Source organism: Clupea harengus, chromosome 13, assembly GCF_900700415.2.
Source record: "Clupea harengus chromosome 13, Ch_v2.0.2, whole genome shotgun sequence".
In the NCBI taxonomy this organism is placed as follows: Eukaryota; Metazoa; Chordata; class Actinopteri; order Clupeiformes; family Clupeidae; genus Clupea; species Clupea harengus.
Window position 1 is genome coordinate 24,378,976 of NC_045164.1, and position 20,000 is coordinate 24,398,975.

At 41.9% G+C, this 20,000-nt stretch overlaps 1 protein-coding gene across 2 annotated transcripts in view; it reads right to left on the reverse strand.

Moving 5' to 3' along the window:
• Positions 1–20,000, reverse strand: part of grid1a (glutamate receptor, ionotropic, delta 1a) — a 100,666-nt gene that overhangs the window by 79,264 nt on the left and 1,402 nt on the right. The gene's annotated exons all lie outside the window — the stretch shown is intronic.

The following is a 20,000-nucleotide window of genomic DNA, read 5'->3' on the forward strand; positions in this document are numbered from 1 at the left end:
TCATTTCATTTCCTTGGCCTCAAGGGACTAATAGAGATCTCTTGAGCTGAGACAATGTGAAAGGACAATTAAGTAGAGGGCCTGGGTGATAAATGCAGTTTATTTAAACCACCGGGCCGCAGCTCTTGTCACGTGGTGTCTAGTTCTTCAAAAGTGGTGTCACTCTTTGATGGTGTAATGGTGCATTTACTCCTGTGAAGTGGAGAGAGCTGAAACCCCTTTCCACCCGATAACAGACAACTGAAAGGAATTGATAGAAAATGACCCCAGGCCTGGCAAGAAAAGAGAAAGAAAAAAAGAAAAAGGAAATTAAAAAAAAAACGTGCGGGTTCTGTCTGTCTCATACTGAGGTGGTCACTTTAGGGCACCTTGTGCTTTGTAAGTGTATGCATACGAAGAAAAAGAAACATGTGCTGGCTGTCAGCCATTCCCAACTACAGCTTGATGGAACTGGAAATATTGCTATTCTGTTGTTGTAAGACATTAACTCCATATGTTGTATCTGCAACTCATTTTGGATGTGTACTGTACAAGTGGCTTCCCCCCCAGATAGGCTCCTTCCTGCTAAGACCCTTTGTGTTCATGGTATCACCCCCTCCCCCCATAGGTGACCCCCTCACCCCACTGTCTCCCCCTTCCGCTCACCTAAAGGGTGTGGTCATCCCCTCTGCTATTGTATTCTACCTGACTGAAACGTATAAATGCCTACACATTCTGCTATCAGGTAGGCCTTGCTCTGAGCACCAAGCTGAGAGGGGGTCTCCACGGCGAAAATAAACTCCAGAAACCTGACTTCAACTCTCCGGTCCCTTCTTCAACTTAAGCGTGCTTACAGAGATTCCATCAAGCTGAAACTACTGCAGTTACTTCACACTACTTTGCAATTGTCTGACGTGCCACCTGTCAAAGACAACACTGGAACAGAAGGGTTTCTACTGACTGAAAACAAGCATTGCTAAGACGCCACGCTCAAACTTCCCCTGACAAAGATGGAAATAATAAATGTAGCACTTTGAACTTTACACAATAAGTGAAATCACATCTCAGGTCACACTTCTACTGCTACATCGGATGCTGCCTTTTTGGACTTGTTGCTTGAAAGGTCTTTCCCTGTGCGGTCCTGGTTTCCCAGTGGTGGTATCCGGGGGTAGACCTGTAGCACATGAGAGCAGAGAGGTGCTCTTCCGGCTGCTGGATCCTCTTGGCTGTCTGCCCAGCCCTCTCAGCATGGCTGTCACCTTGTGGGTGGTGAAGGCTGGATGTAAGGGCTAGTGCAGGCAAGCTTTTGGCCCGTTTTCACCACCTCATATGGGGATGCCAAACCTGGTGAAGGCTGCTTTCAGCTTCATACTGTAGCTTTAGAGTAACATTCTTGCATGAGGACAATACATCATTGTACCTTTAACAGAAATATGCTTTTAGCTAGTTTTGTTTGTCATTCCCACACAGGTCACGTGCTGTTCTGTAGTCAGCCACACAACAGCGTGGAGAGCAAGTGCTATTTCTGTTTAGCTCTACTGAACTCTCAGCAAGACTGACATTGCAGCCATTTTGTTCTGTCTTCTCTGTACGCTTTGTCAAGTCTTCCTTGTCAGGATTTCATTCCTCATTGTATTTTGACTCAGTAATTCTCATATCCTCGCCTCATGTTCTGATAGTTTCTCCCTTTACAGACACATTGGCCCTTGCCGTCGTGGAGTGATGAGTTAACAGATATGCATTCTTTTTTTTTTCTGCCAGCGGTTGGTCAAATATTATAAGTATTATGTAAGCACTAGCTATAGATGCAACACTTTTTAGATGACATAATGGCATAGGGCAAAGAGCTATGAGCTTTGTGTGTGATGTAGTGATAGGAAACAAATGGCGCAACATCAAAAAGAGGAGTCGATGAGAATTGTTATTTGCACTTAGAGTACCCTATAGTAGCAGGAAACTTATATGGGACAGGTGAAACTGCATAGTAATTTGTGGGTGTGCTTTTGGATTCATGTCTTTGGAGCCAATCATATCAACAGGAATTCTGACATGTGCAGTGATGACAAACCACTTATCATTTGTTTGGTTTAAGTCCAACAGATATCAGTGCTATGTTATAAATATTTAAACTATGAAATTGTCATTGAAATGATTAAATATGTAGCCCATCACAGTTCAAATCACCAAAGTGTAATCATTGCCATGGTCAATTCATTTAACATAGAGGCCTATGGGCCTAATGAATGAAAGCAAGAAATATGAGATAAAAGGGAAATTAATTATGTAGAATATAGTGGAAATGCTAGTAGCAGGGATGGATAGCCTAGTTTCTTTAAATGAAAAATGCCATGTTGGAGAAAAGAACCGCTGTATACGTGCTTATCAAAAAACAGAAACATCAAGGTTCTCTTCAGAGCATTTTACTCATTGTTTCATGGCAAAACAGCCTTAGCCACACTCCAACAGAAGAACGAGAGAAAAGCTTTGATCGCACAACAACTGTTCTTTAAATGGAGTGACTTGCGATAATATAATAATAATTGAGTCATAGACGTCAATGAAACACAGGTAATATTTCATGTCTGGAGTGAAGTGAATAATCCCAAGTGGCCAATAAACCATAATAATGTTAGGAAACTTTGGAAACTATCAGATGACTTGTTTCTGCGTCTGCCTTGATGAATTCCCTTTTTGTACATCCAAGAGCAACGCAAACCAGGTGACCAGCGAGCAGGACTCAGACAGGAGGGAGAGCCTACGTGACGGTGACAAAAGTAAATTACAGCGAAGGAAATGTATTGTCTACCTCGGCTCAACCCTGTATTAATTAGGTTGCATTATAAATATGCAATCAAGTTTCATACAGAACCTATATAGGCCAATACGATAGACTTGATTATGAGATGACTTTAAGGAAATTAATATCTCATGGAATTGTCCCATTTCTCCTTCTCACTTTAGGCGTATTTTAATTACCACTACACTGAGTGGTGTTGTTCTACTGTATTAGTATGGTAAATGGCAGAACGACACGTCGATTAGTGCTCTAAACTGAGTGAGTACTATGCTGTAAAATACAAAATACGATAGATTTGATCTATCGTAGAGATTTAGACTTGAGGAAATGAATATCTAATTTCTCAAAAGAGAAATTGCGCTCCTTCTCACTTTAGGCCTATTTTGATTGTCACTATATTGAGTGATGTTAGGGTGTTTTAGAATGGTTAAAGGGAGAATGACATGTTGATTAGTGCTCTAAACTGAGTGAGTACTATGCTGTAAAATACAAAAAAAAATTACTTTTCTGTTCCACTTTTTGTTGGGTATTAAGGCCCTGCTGAATTATAGGCTACTTGATTATTTTAGAAACTGTAGCACTGATCATAGTTGCGTAGCCTACATAGCCATTTGGTAACATTTTTATTTGAGTTAAAAGATTGGTCAATTTAGTAACTGAGTGGTCAATGTTATGCTGTCAAACTGTATAGAGATTAGATTAGATGCACCTGCCAGACGTCGAAAACCAAAAAAGCAGGATATATTTACAGGAAAAGAAAAGGAGGTGGCAGAAATCATTGCGACGTGGATGTGTAACTTCATGGGCATTTAGCCCTAGCGAAGCTAACTCGTCAACCTTTCCACTTTCTCATGCCTTTGAAGAATTCATGCAGACATCAGGCGATATTTTATTTATTTATGAACTACGCCCAGACTGTGGGCCATCTGGGTGTCTAGTCACGGGCCCTTCCCATGGCGGACGGAAGGGGTGACCTGGGGCGGGGCACCACTGGCATCCAGTCCTATTAGTCGCCCTCAACATGGTGGAGGAGGCAGGTGTGACACGGACAAGTGGCTTGCTGAGAGTACAAAGAGACACCGTAGCGATTTTCAATGCTTGTTAGTAAATGTTTGGAAATTTGAACAAAATGAGCGTATTCCTTTCACACTGACTATGAGTGCGAATACATTTGTTTCTGCATGGCTGCCTCTAGCTCCTCTTTGTGTAGCCTGATTAGTGACAGCAATGGGAAAGCCAGTGAGAATTATTTATGGATGAATGAATCCTTTTGAATCCTTGCATCCTCAGGTAAATTCAATGAAGAACATCATGTTGAATAATTGTGTTTAATTCCTCACTTTCCAAACAAAGTCAACAAAAGTCTTTCTTTATTTCTATCTTGTCTGTGTGGGAAATGACAACACACATATATATCTATTGAAGTGTTTCTACAATAGCCTCCCGGCTCATTGATTGTAAATCACGGGCAAATTGGCTTCATAGGTTGCCATGGACACAACTTACTTTGCATAGTTAGCTTTCATCAGTTGTATTGACACAGTGCAGGCCAAATAATCCTGTTTAATAACGTAAATAAGAGACGAGAATGGACAGATTGACTGAAGAATGAGGAGTGCAATCAAAAGGGTTTTTCTATTCTTTCCCGTCTCAAACAAACACTCACACACACACACACACACACACACACTCACACACACACACAGTGCATGGCTACCAACTGAGAAGCATCACATACATAACATACAAAAGCTAAATAATATTGGTATAATAACACATAATGTTCCTTTATATACTGCATAAATAGAACACATGTTTGTTGACACTGTTATTGTTTATCAAAAACATATGCGTAATATCTCCACAGTAAATGAGATCTCCACTCGCGCATCTTCAGATGGTTCTGTGAATTCTGAGACTCACACTCAAATGTGGTATGTATAATAAACCTCCACTTAGAGAGAAGATGACCTGCCTCACCTTGCTCATTCCATATGAATTTTCATGACAATAGCATCCATAATGAATTTGTATGTATTAATCACTTCCCTGTTGCCAAGTTGCCCATGACAACCCGGGTGATTCAAGTCGTAAGTACTGCAAGTGTTTGTTGTAGGCCTACTTGAATCTGTTAGTATCACACACGCACACACACATGTACACACACACATACACACACACACACACACACAAACAAACACGCAAACACACACACTCAAGCAACTCATAAATGTAAGATGCGTTTCAAATTCTGCTTTCCACATCAATCCCTGTAATGTAGTTGTCAGATGTTGGCTGCTATGCTGGATATTCATTTTGCTTAATTGTCATTCAGGAAATGAATCTTTCCACTACCCCCACCCTCTTTTTTCTCTTGGAACAACAAATCAATGATTTAGTTTATAAAAAAATTAAATAATGTAACATGCCGTTTGACAGCTGGGTAAAAAGCGAACACATCTGAAAACAATAAAACCTGTCTCTCGGTGGTACCTGGTGACCGAGAATTTAAATTAAAACGATATCATAGCGGCAAAATTAGCTGTCATTGTGACAGTTGGGGCGGGCGTTTCAAAGCAGAACTTCATAGCTATTTTAAAAATAAACATGTTGAAATTTCATTAGTGGTATTATCTCTTTGCTCTAACTGCTGAGTGGAAATCCTACTGGTAGTGATAACATACCAGGTCATAAAACACACAACATCACCATAAAGCCTCTCCTCACGATGTGCACCCACTGGATCTAAAATAAATTAACTTTCATGGTCCTCAGTTGAGTAGTGATCTAAACAAGCAGTAAACATAATATAATTTGATGTCATAGTTTGGTGTCATATAATTGAATACATTTTATTTTGATTTGTCTCTTTAATGCCATAGTATTCCTGTAATTAGTGTGTATATATGTGTGTGTGTGTGTGTGTGTGTGTGTGTGTGTGTGTAATTAGTGTGTATATATGTGTGTGTGTGTGTGTGTGTGTGTGTGTCTGTGTTTGTGGGTCAGGAGAGGGTCCACTAAAATACACACATACGTGCCTGCATTGCCCTCTGTTAGTGACATTAGTGTGCACTGTGTGAGAGACTGTGATTGTGCATGGGTACATGTGTGTGTGTGTGTGTGTGTGTGTGTGTGATTGTGCGTGGGTACATGCGTGCGTGCGTGCGTGCGTGCGTGCGTGCGTGCGTGCGTGCGTGCGTGCGTGCGTGCGTGCGTGCGTGCGTGCGTGCGTGTTTGTGTGAATGTGCGTGGGTACATGCATGTGTCAGGACTACTGTCATGTCCATTCCCATTATGAGCTAGAGGTTAGTATGACTCATATATTCATCACAGGTTAATTCTTCTCCTCTCCCTCTCCCCTCTCTTTCTCTCCATTTCTGTCCCACCGGTCTCCCTCCCTCCCTCCCTCCCTCCCTCCTTCCTTCTCTCTCTCACCTCTCCGGCTCCCTCAAATCCATACGGAGGGAGACACATGTAGACACACACGTCGTCTTGAGCTCAGGGTGACCATGCTCAAATGGAGCGCGTCACCTCTCGTCACACTCTGTTTTGCTTCGCCTGACTCTGGCTGAAAATGTCTGAAGAGAACAAAGGGGGGAAAAAGAAAACACTCGAAGGAGGAGAGAAATAGAAGCAGAGGCAGGGGAGCGCCAACAGAGAGGGGAAGGGAGGAAGTTAGCTAAGGAGAGAGAGAGATAGAGAGAGAGAGAGAGAGGGAGAGAGAGAAGAGAGGGAGAGTGAGTAATAGAGAGAGAGAAGAGAGAGAGAGAGAGTAATAGAGAAGAGAGAGAGCGAGTTATAGAGAGAGAGAAGAGAAGAGAGGGAGAGTGAGTAATAGAGAGAGAGAAGAGAGGGTGAGAGAGAGAAGAGAGGGAGAGAGAGAGTAATAGAGAGAGAGAGAGAGAGGGAGAGTGAGTAATAGAGAGAGAGAAGAGAGGGAGGGAGATAAAAGAGTGATGGCTCTCTGCTTTCCTCTTTGATTAGGCTCTTAGCGCGCTTCGCTGGGGCCCCTGTTGTGTAGGCCCCCGCCCGCCGCTCTCCAGAGCTGACGCAGCTGCACAGAAGAGCCTCAGAGCCGCAGCCAGGGCTCCACGTCGGAGAGCTCCGGCAAGAGCACCACGCTCCCAGAACAGCTGTGTGACCAACGCTGCTGTCGACAACAAGCCTGCAAAATGTACTAGTACACGAAGAAGTGCTTCAACTAAATGCTACAGATTTTTTTTTTTTTTGGGGAGGATAATCTAAGTGTGTCCCTAAATAATACAACTTTGTTTTTGCTAAGATGCCATCTGCACTCAAGTGAAATGGACATCACCACATGCAAACTGAAACGATTATGGCTGTAACATTGCGGTTTAGCAAAGTTAGAAAAACCTTCAAGATAGTCTCTCTCTATCTCTCTCTCCTACTCTCACACCATCTCTCTCTCTCTCTCTCTCTCTCTCTCTCTCTCTCCAGTTCTCTGAAACCTATTCAAATATAAATCCAGACCCACCTGCCTAAAAGCCCAGTGTCACAGTAAGGATGTTGTTGGGGCGATGACACGTGTAGGACATTAATCAGATGAAACGCTAATTATAAGGGGTGATAAATCATTTGCACATGATTAACCACAGATGATGATTGACAGAAATTCCTCTCACCACTGTTAGTACTGAGTGTAGGCTGTTGTTTCAGGCTGTTGTAACAACACGTTTAATAAATGGTTTGATGTAATGGCAGAAATAGCATTATACACTGTACAATACAGGATTTGAAAGTAATTTAATGTAATGTTCAATGGCCTGAATTTCTTTAAACACTTTGCAACACCAAAACCTCTCTGATGACACTTTCTATGCAATCAGCATCAATAAGGCATTATAAACACATTCATAAATGTTTATAAAGTATCCAAAATGCATCATAAGTCTCAAGATGTTGTCGTATAAAAAGCTTGTATGTGTACGTATATCACATGTGGGTTTGGGGAATAAACAGCATTTGACACAAGGCAAAACTATGTCATCAGTGCCATTATCGAGATGTAAATGAAGCCTTATTATGAGTCCTTACTTCAAGCTGTAAGGGCTTATACTAGAACATTGTTATGAATTGTGCATGGTTGCTGGGTTAATAGACAGTATTACCAACTATGTTAGTATTTTCATTTTATTTTAAGTTTAAATTGCTAGTATACGCAGCATTGATGGGAAATAAAAAACAACCGTAGTCAATACCTGCCTGAGTCTCTCAGTTGCCTTGTACTGTTTAAAATGGTAATATAGTTCTTCAGCCATGCTCCAGTCACCATAGCAACATAACCATGTGATGGTGGCTCAAACTGAAATATGATTTGTCTTAAGCAATCCTCTCAACCTGCCTTTTCAAGAAGCTTAAATAAGAAAATAAACGAATAGGACTGTATGATACCTAAAAGAGCTCATTTTATGTTCTGTTTTATATCAGTGAATACTTTTAGGTCGATTTTTTTAGACACACATGAGTCAATTTACAGAGGAAAGTGATAAACTGGGGTCTAAGGAGGGACCCCAGACGAGAACTAGCAAATTAATCTTAAAGAGGTCTCGAGGAAAGAGCCACTAGCAACTGGCTCTAGGTTACAAAGACGTTGCGCAGCCATTGTTTGGCATGCAGTCATTACCTGCAAGATCTCGTTCCAATGAAGTGCTCCAGAATGCATTCGGGAGCTTAAAAGCAGCAGACGTTTGGCTGAAAGTTAACATATAACTTTCCTTCTGATGCCTTTAAACCAATGGGTACACAGTCCAATAAAAGTCTGAGACATTGCCACGCCTTGATGGATTTACACCAGAAAATAAGCCAGAGTAAAGTGAACAGTGGCCATTTTCAATGATTAGCAATAGCTGTGTTTTGGTCGGTGCGTTCGTTGTACTTCCAGAGACACTCAGCGATTGAGCGAAGCGTCTAGGTACTGAGTGCTTTAAATGAGATTAAACGTTTGCTATCCCAGGCTGCGTTTTTTCCTCTGCATTTGCACAATGACTTTTTCGTGGTGCAACTCTCCACAGGATCCCACCCATGTGTCTTCTGTGATCACAGTCACTACTGCACTTTCATTCAATTATCACCGCACCTCCCTCAGATGAGGAAGAGAATTAGAACTCCCTCAAGGACACGGGGAAATGAAGCACGAGAATGAGAGTGTCACACGCGACGGCACCGAGATGATCCCTTTTCTGGGCATAATTTAATTGTATTTCACCTCATTTTGGGGCGAAAGATATTCATTTAAAATCTAGGTTGTCATGGGTGGTATTCCAGAAAATAAATAAAATCAGACGGCCCAGTAGAGTGCGCCGCGGAGGAGAGAGAGGCCTTGGGAATGAATTCATTAAATTCTTTCAAATAGGATGAGTTAAGAAAAAACAAAAAACAAAAAAAAAAACAGATTTGATATGCAACATGGCTTAAATAGCCCTTTTAACATACAGTAAAGCCACATGTCCTGTGTATAGAAGGTGTATCTAATTAGAATTCAGTGAACACATAACTCTGCTCCTTGGGCTCGCTCTCTCCCCGCGTCCCTGTACGCTGCCTGTCCTGAATAATGGCATTTAGCATCTGCTTAGGGCCATAATGGAATGGCGGAAAAATCTGAAACAGAATGAAAATGTTTGTCGCTCTCAGTCCGTGTGCTAAAGACTTCGAGGAGCCTGACCTTTTCCAGCAGGTTGCGTTGTGCACTGACACATTTAATTAAGTTCAGGTGGCCCTTTTAAGTCATTAAATAACACAACATTTTTGCAATAGTGTGAGTGGTTGGGATGCTTTTCTGTCAGTGCGATGATGTTTTTTTTCTTCCTTTTCAGTGTGTAGGCAAGGACTGCGGGGCACCAGAGGGCTGTGTTAGTTAGTGATGGAATAATTATCTCTTGTTCAATGACCTGGGGGGCCTGTGCAGACTGGCTGCTGATTGGCTCCCACTTGGAAGCCTTCCAGGTTCTGCACATGCTCGCTTTGTGATCCGTTTAGCAATTTTTTGACATCAACAGCTCTAAGCCATTTGCAGTACTGATCGTTCACGAGACATTTCGCTCGCATTTTTGATTGAATTTCTCAATTTCTGAGTCCTTTTTTTTTTTTTCTTTCATCTAGCTTCCATTACCCCCGACCCCCTCCGTCCTGTCGATATCTCTCTCAAATGCTTGGAGACCAATTAAGAGCAGGTCATCATCTTCCTGTTCATATGCAGAAAATTATAACACAAGCCCCATAATTACGGGCCCGAGATGACTTGTGCCAGGCTTCAGGGCTAACTAGGCCTGCTGAGAGGGCTGAGGACTCCCAGTGGGATCACGCGGATCACCACGGAAAAGTAGCCTCCTGCCAGGAGAACGGCGCTAATTCAAAGCAATTTTGAAATCCGCTGGACTCTTGGCAAACCGATCTACATTTCAATGCAAATCAACAGAGGTGCCCGCTCTGCGTGAGAGGTCTGATGTTCCTCTTTCGCCTCCCCCCGTTTTGACTTGCCTTATTTAATCTGTGGATTTTGATGTTAAATCTGAGCACTCGCAAGTATGACCGCAGAGGCCTCTTAGATATGACTGACTCCTCAAAGCCCTTGCATGAACACATTTCATATTTCTGCTTGCTAAAATAATTGATGGTATTTATAATGTTATTTTTAGTTGTCAAAGACGGGAGTTAAAATGTCATTTACAGCCTGAGCTGTATCTGACACTTGCCGCCATGAGAATTTCTCAAACTTGCTTACTTGAATAGATAACAAATATGACAAGCGTGTTAAATTCGTGCCCCTTAGCTCTGTGTTGGAAACTGTGTACAATTGCTTCATAGACCAATCTCTTTGTTTCATGTGAATATTCCTTGTGATTTTCCAACCAAATACAAATTCTGAAAGGTTGTTTTCCAGTCAACAAAACGGTTTTAAACCATACAGTGTATTCCTGTGTTACTGTGCTACATACGTATTATGCAGGTATTTTGAGAAATCTGAGCGGTAAAAATCTATAAATGATGCATTCAAATATCCATACATTAGACTTATATGGTCGCATGAGACTATGTTTTGATTCTGACAGAACCTCAGCCACAAAAAGCTGTCAGCAAATGTATAGTTGCTGGGCAACAGTTCCCGTATATGACAGCTTTTACATTACAAAATCCGTGGGGCTTTAAATCAAAGCTTCTTATGTCTATACCAGCTGGCTGTGTCTACTGGAGGCCTGTCAGTATTAACATGTTGACATGTTTGAAAGGCTTATTGAACTGTAAAACACAAACTCAAGGGACTGACTATGATTTAGGAAGGTACAGGCCTCTGCCCCCAAGCCCACAACTATACAATAACACACAGGAACACGACACCTATTCAATTATTTGATTAGCCCCTTAGTTGGGGAGTTGACCAAGAACCTGATCAGGTTTCAGGAATACCATGCCAGAGGAGAAGCATCTCAGATGAGCACCATTATTTAGTATCAAGATGAAAGCCACTCCTGAGTAAAAGGCATATAAAAGCCCATCTGGAGTTTGCCCATTGGAAAAAGAAGGGTCCTTAAACTGTGTGGTCCCAATGTCTAGTCTGATTGGACTAAAACTGATCTCTTTGGACCAGACTCCACCTGCTCCAAAGTCTGTTCTGATGAAAACCAGATGTTAATGGCTATTTGGCTACTGGCACCGCTGTGGTGGAGCCGCCACTCGTGATGGCAGTGGCAAGCTATGGGTGTAATTCTTGGTGGCAGGGCAATGGAGACCGGTCAGATATATGAAGGATAACTTTGGACAAATACTGAGAGGCCTCAAGAAAATCTACTTGAAGAGTAGTACAAGCTCTCAAAATGGCGGAAGGGTCACCTTTAAGCATGACCCTGACCTGAAGCATACAGGCAATACAAAGCCTCAGGTGGCTTCTGGACCAGACCTCATATGTTCCGAAGTGGGCCAGCCAATGTCCAGATGTGACCTGAAGAGAACATCTGTCTGGACACAGCAGTTCACTGATGCTCCTCGTGTCATGCAGCTGAGTCTGAGGGGCTCTGGTGGTCAAACTGGCCAAATCCAAACCCAGAGTGTGAAAATGAGTTTGCCGAGGGTGCCAGCACACCCATAACCACCACAGAACACAACAACACAAAACACCGAACACAACAAAAGGGGTCAGTATTTCTTAGCTGTGGTGGGCCATACAATAACATGCTGTTGCTTGAACTACATAGAAAAACATAAAAAGATATAGAAGAAAGACGTGAATCTAAATCATTTCCAAACTACTTGAGGTCTTTTCAACAGCTCTACTGCTAATAGGCTTACCTTGGCCTGTACGATTGGGCTACTTTCTACCTGAGGCCACTCATGCCCTTTACTGCTTGACTGGCTAAGCAACAGAAGAGACGGTGATGTCATGTCATGTCCGACACATCAGCTCTGGCACCAGGACTACGGGTGGATCAAAAAGGTTGCACAGAACACACAGACAAACACAGGGTAGGTGGTGCAAACAGCAGGCATGAGTTATCAACCACACCTTTTGGTCAAGGGTCCTGGGATGCCAACTGTCTACACTTGTTCAAATCTGTCCGGCAATAGCCCACTTTTACCAAGTGCACTTTGCATCGGGAATCGGGAAACTCCCTTTTTTCGGTTCCAGATCTCGCCTCATAAGAGCTCAAGAAGAAATTGCAATCTCTGAAGCATTTCAGAACCCCGGTGAGATCTGCTGCCAAGAATGCTTGTTTGCCGCGAGCACACAGACCACGCATTGTTGACACAATGTGAACTAGTGAAGTGACATTTCTATGTCGAGGTGGTGTGTTTATTTTGAAAAACAAAACAAAAGATACTGTGCTCCTGCCCCGTGTACCCCTGTCCTCCCAACTGGCTCCTCTCTCCCGCAGCAAGCCCAGGCTGGGCGGAGTCCTGATGTGATTCAGCATGAAATCGCTGCAAGAACTTTCGGGACCCTGGCCTAATACTTTGCCAAATAAAATCCCCTGTCAATCACACATAGACCTTGCTTGTGATAAAATGTATAAAATGTGAATGTCTGTGTGTGTGTGTGGGGGGGGGGTTGTGTGTGTGTGTGTGTGTGTGTGTGTGTGTGTGTGTGTGTGTGTGTGTGTGTGTGAGAGAGAAAGAGAGAGAGAGAGAGAGTGCCGCATGTGATAAAATGCTTTGAGGCAGATATGTTTTGGCTAGGTGACTCTATATCTACCATGAGTGTGTGTAATTGCTGCCAGAGGAAAGATGATTCAGCACTATGCAAAAAACAAATGGGCTTTTACCCTGAGTTGTTTTTTGGACTCGGTGTAACATCATTTAAAACGAAAGCAGTCCAAATAAACTGTCATTTAAAGGTGCTGAGGTGGGATTAATGGTGTTCACGGTTTGTGTACGGCATATAACACTGCATTATCCCATTTGAATGATTTTACAGACTCAAGTGATCAAATATTTATCACACTTTGACAGGAAAAATTGTCTGCTTGGCTACCAGTTATCAAATTTGTTCCATCCATCCATGCTATAGGTCTCTCCACTAAGCACAACACTCTAACTTCATTAATAAGCCAATGCCACAGGACACGCTTCTCATAAAGGAAATGTTCCTCATTCATTTACAAATGTCTGTGTTTATTTAGCTAATTTCCATGCCACACAAATATGACAAGCACAACATTCCATATAAATCATTGGAAGTGTATCAGAACTTAACTTAACTGTGGCTGTCATGCATTCAATGTATGTGTAATTAAGTCATTACGAGACCGAATGAAAACCACTTTAAGATGTTTTCATTTCAATGAAGGACAAAGAATGAAGCTGCTTAGCAAGTTCTTTTACAGCTGTTTACTTTAGACGACCTCCTTACTATATACTTCATTTTTAGCATTCTCGGGTACTAGGTGCTTTGGTGACCCTAAATGATTGGTGATATTCCATTGACTTTATGAGAACAAGGCCTGGGTAGTTCTGTAGCTCTATAATGCTGTCAACTGTATAGAAATCTTTAAGCAGTGTGAACTGTAAACAACCGAAACCCCAGTGGCATGAGCTGTGTATGCCTGACAGACAGCACTGTGTGTGTGAGAAAAATCAGAAAGGGTGAAAATAAATGCATCAATGCTGCTATATGTTCCCAGCCAACCCACGTTCGGGCGTCTCTGGGCAAACTGTGGCGTGTGAAATGCCCCTGACAATGCAGTGAGCTGGCTGGTCGTTAGTGCCCCGCACTAGACCAATTACTGCCAATCGACCGGCTCTTGCTTGGCATTCTAAACTTGAATTCCTCAGTTAATTGTAAACTATACACAGAAAAGGACCCAATAAGCTTTTGTAAGATTTGTAAAATGACCTCTGACTAGCCAGAGTCTCTTTCTCTCTCTCTCTTTCCCTCTCTCTTTCTCTCTCTCTCACTCTTTATCTCTCTTTATCTCTCTCTCTCTCTCTCTTTTTCGTTGTCTCTTTCCCTCTCTCTGTCTGATAGCAGAGAGTGTATGACAGCTCAACCCATTTAATCAGGTTAAAAAAAAAACCCTACTTAGCATGCTTGTTAAACTTAACCATTTTGCATTAACTAGATTTTTATTCACTTCAATTTTCTTTGCCTCATCAGAGCCTTGGAAATTCAAACAACTGCCTGATTCCATACTGTGACATTAATAACTTTAATGGGGGGGGGGGGGTCAGGGGGTGTATTTCAGTGCCAAGACAACTAAAAGAACATGGGATATTTCAATTAGTCACCACATTCATTTAATTAAAAGCAAACCCAGTTTTAAATGTTACACAGGAGCAAATGTGCTCATTATATCGCCTGTGCTTTCTTAAAGATGCCGTGTGCGATTTTAATCTCGTACACTTTTTGTCAAATTTGGCTTATTGTTCCTCACGGTCTTCTAGCTGTTTGTTCAGTGTTTGTTCTAAAAAAAAAACTTGGCTCGGACCAAGCCATAAACACCCACAGTTGATCTACACCTTCAGAATTAATGTACTGTTTATAAAGCACCGGGGAAGATTTTTATTGTGAGTTATGTCACACCTTGTTTTAATAAAGATGCTGGCCGTTTCTTGCTTGCTCCCAATTAATTACATATACCACGTTGAACGTAATTTATTTACCCTTACAGCTATAACAGAAAACACACTGAGGAGGGATTCTTTCTTGATATATTTTGCAACTCTTTCGCCTAGCTTACAGGTATGTCATATAAGTATATTTGGTTAGCAAATGCCCATTACTGTGTTTCACTGTGACTGCTTTCATCTTTGGTCTGGATGTGATTACGCTATTTGCAGTGGACAGCGTTAGCGCCGAAGTCACTGGAGGACCAGATCTCGTATCTGTAATTTATTTTAGCATGATAAGAATGGTCAAACATGCTAAATAACTCAATGACAGATGTACTGTAATGACATGCAGTTAAGACATATTCAACACAGTAACTACATACAATGTAGTATTCAGTAGCACTCTAGAGTATTGTTTAAGGAAGGTTCCTTAGCACTCTAGAGTCTAGAGTATTGATAAAGGAAGGTTCAGTAGCACTCTAGAGTGTTGTTTAAGGAAGGTTCAGTAGCACTCTAGGATCTAGAGTATTGTTAAAGGAAGGTTCAGTAGCACTCTAGAGTGTTGTTTAAGGAAGGTTCAATAGCACTCTAGAGTATTGATTAAGGAAGGTTCAGTAGCACTCTAGAGTGTTGTTTAAGGAGGGTTCAGTAGCACTCTAGAGTATTGATTAAGGAAGGTTCAGTAGCACTCTAGAGTGTTGTTTAAAGAGGGTTCAGTAGCACTCTAGAGCAGGGGTTCTCAAACTTTTGCAAGCTGGGCCCCCCCAAAGCTGGTTAGGGGTAGTTGGGGCCCCCCCAGCGCGTGGCCCGCGGCCCGCGGCCACCACCCTCAACTACACCACCATATATAGATAGATAGATAGATAGATAGATAGATAGATAGATAGATAGATAGATAGATAGATTGCATATTGTTATTGATAGGCCTGACATGTCAAGGTTAGGCTATTGTTAGGCCCATACAGACAATTATTATAACTATTTATTATTATTATTATTATTATTATTATTATTGTTATTATTATTATCAGTAATAGTAGGCCTATTAGTAGGCTTTTCATTATTATCACCATCATTATGTTATTATTATTATAATTAATGATTATCGACCAATTATTATTATTGTATTATTATCATAATAATAATGAGTTATTATTGCTATCATTTGGATACTGTTATTATTATGGGCCTCTTGTGATCTTTACAAAAAAAATCCTACAGGTCTCTCAATGTGAGACATGAGCCTGCTTTGCACTGCAAAGGTTCTCAAATCTTGGGGCAATGTTTGACAAACATATCCTCAGGTCATCCTCGATCTGTGCGCGGTTGCGCAATTTAGTTTTGAGCGCAGTCAGTCTTGAAAAGCCTGCCTGGCCCAAAATGTCGACGCAAAAAGGAGGAGCATTTTTAAGGCTATGTCGCAAAGCTGATCATTGCTATCCAGAATGACGAAATAGGGGAGATGCTTAAGTCTACTGTCACTCTTCAGCTGCTCTTTCATGTCTATTGACAGCTCGTCTGCTGAGCAGAGAAATGGATCCCGAACTTAGGCGAATGAACGGTAGTCCTCTTTGAAATAGGACCCAAACTGATTTCTTATATTCGGCGTGATACAATGTCATTTGACATAAGTATTGCGCTGAGTTTAGCTCCTATTCTACACGTCTTGCGCGGCCGGCAAAATCAGTGTTTCGGCAATTGTATGGGGTTGGCCAAGCTTAGCAATTCTATGAGCAACTACATAAGATGCCTCCAGACACTGCTTGGAGATGGTGGTTCGTTGTTGCTGGAGGCCATCACGTTCATGTTTAAAGAAGTCCACAGGCATCTCTTTCTGATTTTTACGAATCAGAAACGTGTCCATAGTTGTGTTTGTTTGCTGATACAGTGTGTGTGAAGTTAATAAAGTTCTAATTTCAACGTCGTGTTCTTGTATGTGTGGTTGTGAACGACACGAATAATGGATAAGGATAAGGCTGTGCTAGGCAATGATTCCTAACTAAACTAACTGTACACAATGTAGACAGGGACAGCACAAAATAGTATTCAAGTGCTGGTGTTTTATTTGTTGCAACACGGTGGATGATACAAAAATGTAAAGGTAGGTGTTAAGGAGAAAATGGCTAGCTGCAGTTGGAAGAAGGTAGCTAGCTAGGCTAGCTCTCGGGGCTACGAGCTTTTTCAAAAGACTGTGGAGCAAATTACTCCTTAGAATAGGCTACGAATAGACCTACTGCAAGCGCAGTAAGGTATTACTAAGGAAGGAGGGAGTCTTTAAAAAGACTGTTTATAAAGCAATGAATATCTGAATGATACAGGAAACAGGAGAAATTGAACAAACTCTGCAGAGTGTCGTCTCAGGGTGAGCGCTTACCAATGCCTGCGTTTTTTTTTTTATACTCGGAAACTTAGGTGCAACTCGCGTTCAAATGATAAAACTCCGTTTTGATTGGTGGATCAGGAGCAAAACCGTATTTGATTTGTTTGGGTCAGTCCAGCCTCTTGCATTTCGCCACTGAGGGAGCTTTCACTAACCAGTGACAGGTAGGCGGTAGTTTTTTTTTCCGTCTGTGACATCGTGCCCCCCCTGGAGAGTGTTCGCGCCCCCCCAGGGGGGCGCGCCCCCCACTTTGAGAACCACTGCTCTAGAGTATTGATTAAGGAAGGTTCAGTAGCACTCTAGAGTGTTGTTTAAGGAAGGTTCAGTAGCACTCTAGAGTATTGTTTAAGGAAGGTTCAGTAGCACTCTAGAGTATTGTTTAAGGAAGGTTCAGTAGCACTCTAGAGTGTTGTTTAAGGAATGTTCAGTAGCACTCTAGAGTATTGTTTAAGGAATGTTCAGTAGCACTCTAGAGTATTGATTAAGGAAGGTTCAGTAGCACTAGAGTATTGTTTAAGGAAGGTAGGGCTTTAAAATGCTTTTCTCATTTAGATTCTGGTGGCATTCATGACTATTGGTCCATTGTCTTAAATTCCCTCCACTAATCAAAGTCTATGATGTTTGCTGCAGTCCCTGAACTCCCCAACAGTGATTCACAAGTAGTTAGCTATTAAGCAAAAGGAGCACTACAAATGAGAAAATTAGAAAGTGCAGCAAAGGAACAGAGATCTGGGCTCTGTGCTTTATTGAGTGACTCACTGGTGGTAGAGCAGGCTGGGTGGGGATGGTGTGGGACCTAGTAGAAGCATTTGTTAGTATTTCTCTAGTACATCTCTTTTCCCTCCTACTCTGTTTGTATAAGTGTGTGTGTGTGTGTGTGTGTGTGTGTGTGTGTGTGTGTGTGTGAGTGAGTATGTGTGCATGTGCATGTGTGTGATGTTTATATTGAATGATAATTAATGAGCCTTAAGTCTTTATCTATGTTTGAATTAGTCACATGTCCTGTGAACTCTTTCACGTCTTGCTCTTTGATTACTCATAGGAGTGCAAATATCAAACGGTAATTGATGTCCTAAAGAACGCGTCACAATAGCTAATTCAACCAAGCCATGGTGTGGGTCGTATATATGTGGGGATGGAGGGGGCAAGCAAGGTCTGACACTGCCTCTAATGTGAAAGACGAAATAGAAAAGCCACTGCGTCTCAATTCCACGACGAGCAAACACCTTCCATGGATCACCCACTAGGGAGCGAGAATGGGAGAATTCATCTTAATAACACCTGCTTTTCACTTTGGATGGACAGAGATGCCAGAGTTAATAGCCGCCCCCCCGTAGCTGTCACTCGGCTCTAAGCCCTCTGAGCCTGTCTGCAGCGAGAGTAACTTGAAGAGGGAAAGAGAAAAGATTAACCTTAAGACATTGAGAGAGACCGCCGAAGAAGAAGTGGCTAGCACACACCTGTCTCACCAAACTCTGGATTAGATCTAAGACATTTCTTGCCACACGCAATGCCACAAATCGGCACAGTTTTGCCGATCCAATTTGCAAGGAAAATCATGGAGCCAACATACACTGAGGAACGAGAGAGCATTCACGGTTGGTTGACCAATCTGGGCTCATTAATGAATAAATACTGTGCATAACGGCAGACTGCACACCATGTATGGTAAGGTAGGAAATGCATGGGGGGACCCAGGAAGGTATCATTTAATTATTAGATATATAAATAAAGTTTATTATTATTATTATTATTATTATTATTATTATTATTATCAATAAGATGTATTTCAGAGTGAAGTACTGAGAAAAAGCATGCTACTCTGATGGCAAGGCTGACCAAGGATTAAAATGATCCCAGAAAATAAAATGTGCACAATTATTGGCTTTATCAACCCCTTACTGTTATAAATATCCCATATGGCCATTATTCAGACTAAAGACAGTCTAGACAGCCCGCTACATATAATAGGTTTGCATTTTTATTATAGAAGCTATATAGTAACCCATATTTACAGCACTGTATAGGTGTCTAACACTAATGGGTGTAATATGTAGGTTCAAAGCTCTTAGAGAAGAATAATGGTGCTCAGGAAAAATAGGAAATGTGTATAATGGACGGTCAAGCTCTATTTTTCTACATTGAGGGCAATTAAAGAGTCAGGGCCAAGCTCGTATAAAACAAGCATTCATATATTATAAAAGCACAGCATACCAGATTCATTTACCCAGTCTGTTTTTCACGTTTTCTTTCGGCAAAGACTGTCTATCACTGTCACGGTATTCTCTCTTTCCTTTCATGTCTTCATGCTCTTCCTCAATCTCTCCATTAAGTCTCGCAAGTCATCTCTTTTTTTTTCTCTTCCCAACATCGCTCTCTTGTTCCCTTGTCCCCCCCCCCCCACACCCCACCCCCTCTTTCTCCCTCTCCAGTATCTCTCTGCTTTCATCAAAGACCATCCCTCTCTCTCTCTACAGCCTGACACATTTCTAAGTAGGCTGGCGAAGGTCAGCGGTGGACGGACCATTTGGGGATTACAGACACTGACACCACAGAGGAGGGAAAGGCCTTTTTGTCCTGGTGGAAGGTCTAATTAGGTGTGGTTATTCAAATCGCAACTGTTTGTGTGTGTGCCGATGCCCTATAATTCACCCAGCTCTTGGGGGCTTTGACATTCTTATCGTTACGTAATAATAGTCAGCCTTTTGCCATTAGTTCAAAACCCTCCGTGTGATAACAATCCAGTGGATATGAACTCGGTCTAAATAGACTTTCAGACACTGC